Consider the following 10,069-nt stretch of genomic DNA (forward strand, 5'->3'; position numbering starts at 1 on the left):
ACTGACATGTCTTTTGTTATGCCTGTCATGCTGCTTGTATGTCTTCAGCTGTCGCTTAATTGAAGCCTTGCTGCTGCATTTTCTCAGAACTTTATCTAATGATAATGGTGCATGATGTACACCCACACACACAGACACACACACAGACCCACACACACACACACACACACACACACACACACACACACACACACACACACACACACACACACACACACACACAATGCCATACCAACAGCTCATCCCCTTACAAAACTTTTTGTTTTGTGATGTTTTAATTGCTGCCTATAAGACAACAGAAACTAACTGCATACGGAAGACAGAAGATGGCTCACTGTCAAAGTCAAAATTAAATTATTCTGAAGGGGGGATGTGATGTGCTACATCTTGGAATATTTTAATGAAGTTAATTTGTTTGATGTCCATGTTGTGAGGTACCTTTGATTGAGTGAGTGTGTGTGTGTGTGTGTGTGTGTGTGTGTGTGTGTGTGTGTGTGTGCGTGTGTGTGTGTGTGTGTGTGTGTGTGTGTGGGTTTCTACCTGCTTTATCTTAAACTGTTATGTGTAAATTCTCTTAGGCAGGTCTAATTAAAACTCCAGTAATCTGTTCTAATCCACCAACCTAATGCTGATTTGTTTGACTGGCACATAACAGCAAATTATAATTAAGTAACATCATCCTTCTTGATTACCTTTATCAGTGAGTGTGCATTTGTGTCGTGGCTGGCTGTGTCTCCATTGTATATCATAATATTTTGCATAATGATGTTCTCATACCCTTCCCCCTTTCTCTGGCTCTCTCAATCATTTGTTAAGCCTCGTGAATACAGCAGGATGATACCATTTTCGGACAAATTTGCTTACTCTTGTCTAGGCCTGAGGTCTATCCATCAATATTTCAGATATATACAATCTCATTATTCCTTTGTCACCCCCTCTCTCTCTTTATACACTCTCTCTCTTATACTCTCTCTCTCTCTCCTTTGTCTGGATGTCTGAGTGGGTCTCTTTTGCTTAATTTCGGGGACCATCCCCTTTCTAACATCCATCATCAAATTTAAGGACTGAATGCAGCAATGTTTCAGCACAATGTTTCAGGGCCTATTTTTCAATGGTGTGCGTTTATCTGCATGAATGTGTATATAACTATGATATGAGCAAGTCCAAGTGTTTGTGTGTACAGATATATGTTGAAATGTAGGTCACCAGGCACTGTGGCATGGCAGTTACTGAAATGAGCACCTGTTCATACAAGGAACATTGAAAATCTTTTGTAGGCTGAAATGACAACTGTGAAGATAAGAGCAGCATTTGTAAGTCCATAAAGCTCACAGCACTTACACACTCATCTGCTGAGATTGCTGCTTTGTGTATGTGTGTGTGTGTGTGTGTGTGTGTGTGTGTGTGTGTGTGTGTGTGTGTGTGTGTGTGTGCGTGCGTGCCTTTGTGTTTTGTTCATTTGAGTGCATCTGTTTGCATGTTCATGTGCGCTGTGCCGATAGGTGTGTTTTGTTATGAGGTCATCAGTCTTAACCTGCAATTTTATCAAGCAATCACTCTATCAGAAATGGCCTTTGCAGTAAACAACAAAACAAGTGGGTTTGTAGTGTGTTTTCAACAATGGATAAAAGCAGACTGCAGTACACATAAACACTTTTCTAACCACATACATTGACAAACACACAGGGCCCTATTTTGCACCCTGGCGCATGGCATAAAACTCATTTTCCACCCGGCGCAAAATTTATTTTCTTATTTTGCATGTTTATTTTTTAAACGATGTGCCTAGGGGTGTGGCAATTAACAACCTATGGAGTGGCCTAGCGCATTGTCTAAAAATAGCTTTTGTACACCACCTAAAACGCATTACGCCACTGACCAAGAGAAACCTGGTCAGATGTCTATGGTGAGTTATAATATGTTATTTTAAGAGCGCATTGTCAACAGTCATATTGGCGGGTGCACAACGCGCCATCCTTCTATCGTCCATGAACGCACACCAGCGCACGTCCATGCAAAACATTACAAATTCCACGATTACAATCAGTGGGGTCAGTGGTGTAATGCGTTAGCCTAGGTCAGTGGCGTAATGCGTTAGCCTAGAAATCTAGACACACCCTAGCGGCAGCAAATATAATTTGCTGCCAGGGTAGTAATGCATTTTAGGTAGCCTAGTGTACGATAACGATTTTTAGACAATGCGCTAGGCCACTCCCATGGTTGTTAATTACCACACCCCTGGGGGCATTGTTTAAAAAATAGACGTGCAAAATAAGAAAATAAACTTTGTGCCAGGTGGAAAACGAGATTTACATGCGCCAGGGTACAAAATAGGGGCCTGAGCTTCTCAGTAGTCTTTTTATTTGGCTGGATGGGTTCATACAAGTTAAAAGTGCTATGGTGCTAAAAGCTCCTCAATAAATTGACTTGGCTCTCAATACTGATGTCTTTAATCTAAAAAGTTGAAAAGTCTTTCATCACTTCTCTGAAGCAATAATATCAAAATAAGTTAATCAATCTAATTAAATTCTTTCAAAAGAAAAGGCATTGGACAGGATAAGATTATGAAAGATTTCTGAGATTAAATTTGATCATATATCAGTGCAAGTGTTATAGTAATATAATATGAGTTTTGATGTTTGGAGATCTGAGGTAGCTGATATTTCTGTTCTCTAATGGGGCAAAACTGAGGACTCTGATTATTATTATTATTATCAGTTACTATCATTACTGCAAGGGACATGCAGACTATTTTTTTACATTATTCAGTGGAACAAACTGAAACGGTCCACAGCCTTAAGTGTATTTTATATTTTGGTCCCCTGCAACAACATGTGTTACTTGCAACCCAATCCATTATAAGTGAAAATAACAGGCACCGAGCTATTTTCTTTTTCAGTTGACATTACCATTCTCATTGATCTAAAGGTCATATGTTCAGGTCTTGAGATAAAACAGAGGGATTCCACCTTCGTTGGTGTGCCACAGTCTTTTATCTGCCATGAGCATTTATCCTCTAAATGAGTGGGTGGTTAAGTGAGTGAGAGACAGAGATGAGCCGATGACCTTTTTAAATAAATAGTAATCAGTAGAGTGATTCATCATGCACATATTTTCACTGCACCTGTCAGTTTAATAATTCGCTAAAACACTGAGAAGACATTACTAAGGTAAGAAGCGTCTCACTCTCACACTGTCTGGGATGACTTCGGCTTGCACAGGCAAAGGGCCTAACCTTCGAAGAAGTGATGTAGACTGTATATCTCAAGTTGGACAAGACCATGATGAGGCCTACAGATATTCAGTGGCTACCTGGCAGGTTACGTTTTTAATGGATGTGTAATTGGACTTCTTACACAAAGGACTTAAGGATAAAAGAATGATAATATCCATAGCGACATCTGTCAGTTCAGTTATGTTTGTGTTATGTGGCTAAGGAATTTGTCTTGCATGTCTGCCCTAAAATAATTCCAGGTTGCAATTGTTGTGCCTTGGGGCCCTTCCACACCTAGCAAAACAATTTTGTCTTACAACACTGGACTGGAGCTAAGGGGGAGCTCCTTTCTCGTTCTCTAATGAAAAGCGTCCTACATGTCAACATTAAAAGTATAAAGCATAGGAGTATGTTACGTCTATTCACCTGCCTTTACAGATATGCTATTGGACGCACAATCTACAGCATGCGCATGGGTTATTAGCTGCTGAGACATGACACGGTCTTTCTATCCATGTGCAGAACACATTGGGGTCTCAGCCTTATTTATACAGGCAGTGGGTCTCAGCGCGAGCAGACAACATGGTGTTTACATAAGCTTCCCCTAATCATCCCCTAACACTCCCTCCTGTAAGTCCGCGACAAGTCCTTTAATATTTTTTTCTTAATATTCAGTCACTAAGTAAACTATGACACCAACACACTGTGTGGTGACTGTCAAGCTTGCGTTGTTTGTGTCCATTCAATCGGGAGGAAGCGGGGGAGTAGGGAGGACAGAGCAGATCACCCCGAACACTACTGCCAAACACAACCCATAGAAATGGGTTCGTTGCCAAGCAACACACAGCCACTCCAGATTTCGGTATGCGCGTAGTGTCTGTGGAGCCCGGAGGCGGCGCATGGAGGCATCCCTGCCGCAGCTTGGCGGATACTGTTAAAAGAAAACGTCATGTTTAATTAATCTCTGGAGGTTTGTCCGGACGCACATGCACTGCTTATCTCTTTTGCGAAACGGTGTGTGTGTGTGTGTGTGTGTGTGTGTGTGTGTGTGTGTGTGTGTGTGTGTAAACAGGTGATACTAACGCAAATCGGCTAAAACAGATTACATGTGGAAATTTTAATTAAAAAGATATTCCAAATTTTAATTTGGAGTTTCTCTGAACTTTTGATGGTAGGGATGGACTGCATAGCCTATCTGCCTTGAGTGTTTATAGCTAATTGATAATCGTGTTTATCGTTTTATATGCTAGTTCTAGACCTTGATGTCCTTGGACCTATTCCCTCAGCATGGCGTGGTTGGTCTCATTTCGTGTGTTCAATGTAGGCCTAGCCTACTGCGAAAGTTTGTATTATTATTATTATTATTATTATTAGTAGTAGTAGTAGTAGTAGTAGTAGTATTTTATCATATTTTCATTGACGTTCAAAGCAAGACTTACATTTTCTCCTCGGGTGAGGCTAATCTTTGGTCACCACCTGGACGGTGGACAACCATGCGCAAAGTCTCGGTACTGACGCATAATAATTAAGTTCGATCACCAACTGTGTGAGCATCCTGTAGCCTATTAAACGACATTGAAACGCAAGTGTAATGACAGTAGCCTACGTGATAGAGCAGCCTGTAGCCTAGGCCTACAACATTTAAAGCACACTAAATCAGTCTTTCTGTACAATAAATTCACAGAGAGCACAAGTGTTCCATCTTATACGTCTTCCTTTTTACCACTTTACGCTTTCCGAAGTTACTCTTGCCAGTCCTGGACTCTTGTGCCCACCTCGATGAAATTACATCTCGCTATGTAGTCGCCATCTCGTGGCACATTGGGGTAGTAGCATGGACGCATTTCACGATTATAGGCCTGCAATTCAGGGGTGTCAGACTTTTATATAGGCAGTGGGTCAGATTTGTTGGAATTATACCTCGTGCCATCATGCTCATTCTCATGGCCATTATAATGTGTATGCATGGGTGTCAGATAGGCTAGTTGTTTGATATACCTTTATTACACTCACCTATGAGCAAAAAAAGGCATACCTTTGTCATATTATGCTCTCTGTTGTGTTGTCATACGCTAGGTTTAATTGATCATGTCATACCCCCATCCCCCAATAAACAACATGGAATATGGATTATCATTGCCGTTCTGCACAATTACCCGATTGTTTTTTTACCAATCATTAAGCTCTGCTTGGCCCTAAACAAACTAGTGGGCAACTGTCCCTTGACCCCCCCAACACACACACTTACATCATCACTGTCATCACTTCACATACATACAGCACACTGCTTGCTACAGTAAGCCTCCTCTACATACTTGCTGCACACTGCCCCCCACATACACAGCACATTGTCTTCAGGATCTTCTCCAACACACACCCTCTACATACTTACAGCACACTGCCCCCACCTACCCACCTACACACTACACACACACACACACACAGTCACTGCTCCACTCCCCCCGCCCCACACACACATCTTCACTGTCATCACTCACATACATTACATACAGTACTCTGCTTGCAATAGTAAGTCCCTGCCCCCCCTACATACACAGCACATTATTTCATCAGGAAGCTTCTCCAACACACATCCCCAACATACTTACAGCACACTGCCCCCCAATACACAGCACATTGTCTCATGAGGAAGCTTCTCCAACACACATATTGCACACTGCCCTCTCCCCACATACACAGCACACTATCCCATCTCCCCTGTCATCCCCCCAACACACACACCAAGACCCCTGGCAGTTGGGTTAGCCCCTTGAGCCGTGGATCTGCCCAAGGTTTCTTCCTTGGTAAGGGAGTTTTCCTTGCCCCTGTTGCTCTTGGGTGCTCCTTGTTGGTGCCCCCACCCAATCCCAATCCTCCCCCCACCTTTTTTTATGCAGCCCCTGCCCAATCCCCCCCCCCCATTAATGCACAAATAGGCTGACACCAGACATAATTTCACTGCATTTCTTACTTCCACTAACTATATGCATGTGACAATAAACTTCCTTGTATCCTTGTATCCTTGTATGAGATTAATTTCATAGACCATGCTTCTCACCAGTTTGTTTCCAGTTAAAGGCTATGCAATGACCTTAATCCCTTCAAGTGTGGACTTCCTGCTGGGGATGTGTTGTAGTACAAATTAGTGGGAGGGAAGGCCATTAAATTTGCAATAGATGTTGGGCTAGTGCACATTCATAATTACCCTACTGGCAAAAAATTGTATTGAACCCCTCTTATTCATCTCCAAAAATGTGGTGGTAATTCATAATCAATATTTGGTCAATTTATGACAATTGTATTTCTGTAGTTCAATAACATGGTAGGTTTTGTTTAAGGGAATTAAGAGACATGATTAATGAAACTATTCATGGTTTTAGTTTTCTTTGAGTCATTGTGATCACACTGCGCATTCCTGAAACTCAACAGAAGTAACACTTTTAACACCAATTTCCCATTACAATGCCGTGTCACTCAGTTCTTAACATTTGTTGCTGAAACACTGAACAACTTGTCTGTTGTTACTTAAATGAGAATTGGTGCAAGACTTGGTGCTGCGGTTCTTACAACACTTCTGTTTTCTTGAGGTTTCACGGTTAAATCTGTTAGCCTGGTTAACAGTTGAGATTGTGAGTGGGTCTGGAAAAGCTTCAGTGACTTATGATTTCCAGGGGTGTAACCAGTAGTGAAATTATACAACCCCAAATCAGAAAAAGTTGGGACGTTGTGTAAAATGTGAATAAAAACAGAATGTGATCAAAATGTGCAATTCTTTTTGGAAATCATGAACTCATCTGGGCTAAAGAGAAGGGGGCCTATCCAAGTATCCAACCTATCCAACTTGTTTTAGTGCTCAGTTCGAAATCCAACATCTATGGCAGTGAGGAGGTGCATTGTGCCTACAGCATGGGCATGGGCATCTTGCACATCTGGCAATAGACACAATCAATTCTGAATGATGTATACAGGTTTTGAGCAACATACACTGCCATCCAGACCATGTCTTTTCCAGGGAAGACCTTGAATATTGTAGGAAAATGATTCCAAAATGATTCCTGCACATATTAAAAAAGTATTTTTCCAAACAGGAAGAGCCCATGTAAAAATGAAAAGTTTTCCAATTTATCGAACCATATTATGTTACAATTACATGAAACAGTCTAGTTTGAATTAAACACATCCTTATTATGTTCAAGTAGTCATTCCGATTGAGTAATACACTTTTCTAATTGAATCAAGTGAGGTAAGCGTATACAGTACTGGGGGGGAAAGGAAAAGAGGGTTTGTCACATTTACTAAACCACAAAACATTACATTAAACAAACTCATGTTTTTTCTTTCGAACACAATGTTATTACTTTGAACTGACATATTTTGCCACAGCAATGAATTCATCCAACAGAATCATATCAGATCAATGTGAAGCACCTAAGTACTGAACAAGTAAGGCAAATGAACACATGGGATGCCTTGGTGTCACCATTTCATTGTGTTCCCATGAGACTTTGCAAGAACACTGAGATATATTCATGCAGCTAACAGTGTTGCCAAAAGTTTTCACATGAGATTCTTAAAGAGAGTTTTGCTTAGAGACCAGTAGAATTTGGAGCCGAGTTGTATCTTATGTTATACTTTCAGATGAACCATTCTTTGTTCCCACCATGAATGCGTTAGGTATTGAGCATGCACAAATTATCAGTGGTTTCCTCACTTCCTCATAGGTGTTTCCAACTTCAATGAATGTTTCTTAATACTGTGTCATAACACATTCAAAGCTAATGTCTGTTAACATTCAAGTTGCAATACTAAGTACATCTGAATGCCTACTTTCCGTGCCACTGTATAACACAGTGACTTTGAAATTACATAAATACTTCATATTAACTTAACTTAATCAATTTCACTGAAATTACTTAATTAAAATGGGTTATCACAGTTATCACAGAATTAATCAATTTCGTAGTCATTTCTTCTGTACATGATAAAATCAAGTAATTCCAGAGATTCTTTTTTTCAGTGCAGGTGCTAAACGGCCTGTCTGCAGTCCAGACCTGTCAAATTAGGTGCATCATGGAATGAAAAACCTGATTAAGAATACCTACTGTTGAGCAACTGAAATCCTTTATTGGGCATGCAGGAATGGGACAACATTTCATTCTCAAAACTCTAGCAACCTCAGTTCCTAAACATTTAGAATTTTGTTAAATTGTAATTGTAATTAATTAATTTATTTGAACAAGGACAGTGCACAAAAAACGTTAATAGATTTCTTGTGCCAGGTTGTAGCAAATTGCTAGTTTCCGCCTGTAGTCCTTGGGGAGGTAGATAATGCAATAAAATGAAGAGGTGAAACACCCTGTCCCAACTTTTTTTAAACATGTTGCTGGCATCACATTGAAATGAACATATTTTCCATGAAATAGTCAACATTTTGATTTTCAACATTTGATATGTTGTCTGTGTCCTTTTTTCTGCTATATATGGGTTTACGAGACTTGTATAATATCACATTGTTTTTATTTGCATTTTACACAACGTCCCAATTTTTAGGGCCCGAGCACCAACGGTGCCTCGTGCACTGAGAGGTGCGAAGCCCTATTGTTTTTGGAAAGATTATTATTATTATTATTATTACTATTTGTACACCTTTTTGCTATTTTTGAGGTGGTTAACATGGATGAAAAGTCTTGGAATTTGGCACACACATCTGGTATCACAATGGCTACACAGGCGTCAAGGCTTGGCCCCGGGCGTGGCCCATGGACTCTTTTTTTTAATGTTTTTTTGATATGTTGTAATTTGACAAAATGGCGAAACTATGAATTTTAATACCCTTCCATATAAACAATAAATGTGTCTTAATTCACCATGCATGGCTTGAAATGTTTTAAATTTCACAGGTTATTGAATACCATGGTAATGACTATTCACAAGCCCATAATCCATATTTGACATAGTGCCACCCACTGGCAACAAAAAGAATGACAAGAACACTGATGTCACATGATAGATTTGAACGTACTTCTCCTAGACGGTTTGTCAGATTCATGTGAAATTTGGCAAATATGATGGCAAGATGACACTGATGTTAAATGTTAAATTGTGAAGGGATTTTTGATATGTTGTAATATTTTATGATTTTAATATCTTGCACATAAACAGGAAATGTACCATAAAGTCAAAGTGCATTGAATGAACAGTCTGAAAGTTCTCAGGTTCATAGATATGATGATTATGAGAACAATCAGAAACCCTATTTGTCTGCCTGGCATAGCGCCCCCACCTGGCCAAACAGGAAATGTGTCAGAATGGGCAATGCCTTAACTGATTTATTTGAAACCTAGTAGGTATACAATACTGGAAATCATTATTGTGATGATATTCACATGTGTAATTCAGATGCCTAGCATAGCGCCACCATCTGGTCAAGCATGAAATGTGCCAGACATGTTCTATACTTTGAATGAATGGTCTGAAACTTAACAGGTTAATAGATATTATGAATATGATGATATCCAGCCACCCAATGGGCCTGCCTGGCATAGTGCCCCCACCTGGCTAAGGAAGAAAATGTGCCAGAAAATAACATGCAACAACAAATAGCACACGCATCAAATATGTACATTTCACGAATGCACCGCGTCAGTGCTCTGTGGGATTCCGAAATGTCACGGGTTGCGTCCAGAGGTGCTCGGGCCCGCCATTGCCGCTTGCGGCTATATTTTCTGATTTGGGGTTGTACTTAAACTCTTGGATTGGTGCATCAAACTCTTGGAACTTTGGAAATGGTTGTCAATGGCCTCCTTACCAGACTGACAGGCAGAGTTAATTAAAATTTGCTAACAGGTTTGTATG

The sequence above is a fragment of the Alosa alosa genome, chromosome 16, assembly GCF_017589495.1.
Source record: "Alosa alosa isolate M-15738 ecotype Scorff River chromosome 16, AALO_Geno_1.1, whole genome shotgun sequence".
Lineage (NCBI taxonomy): Eukaryota > Metazoa > Chordata > Actinopteri > Clupeiformes > Clupeidae > Alosa > Alosa alosa.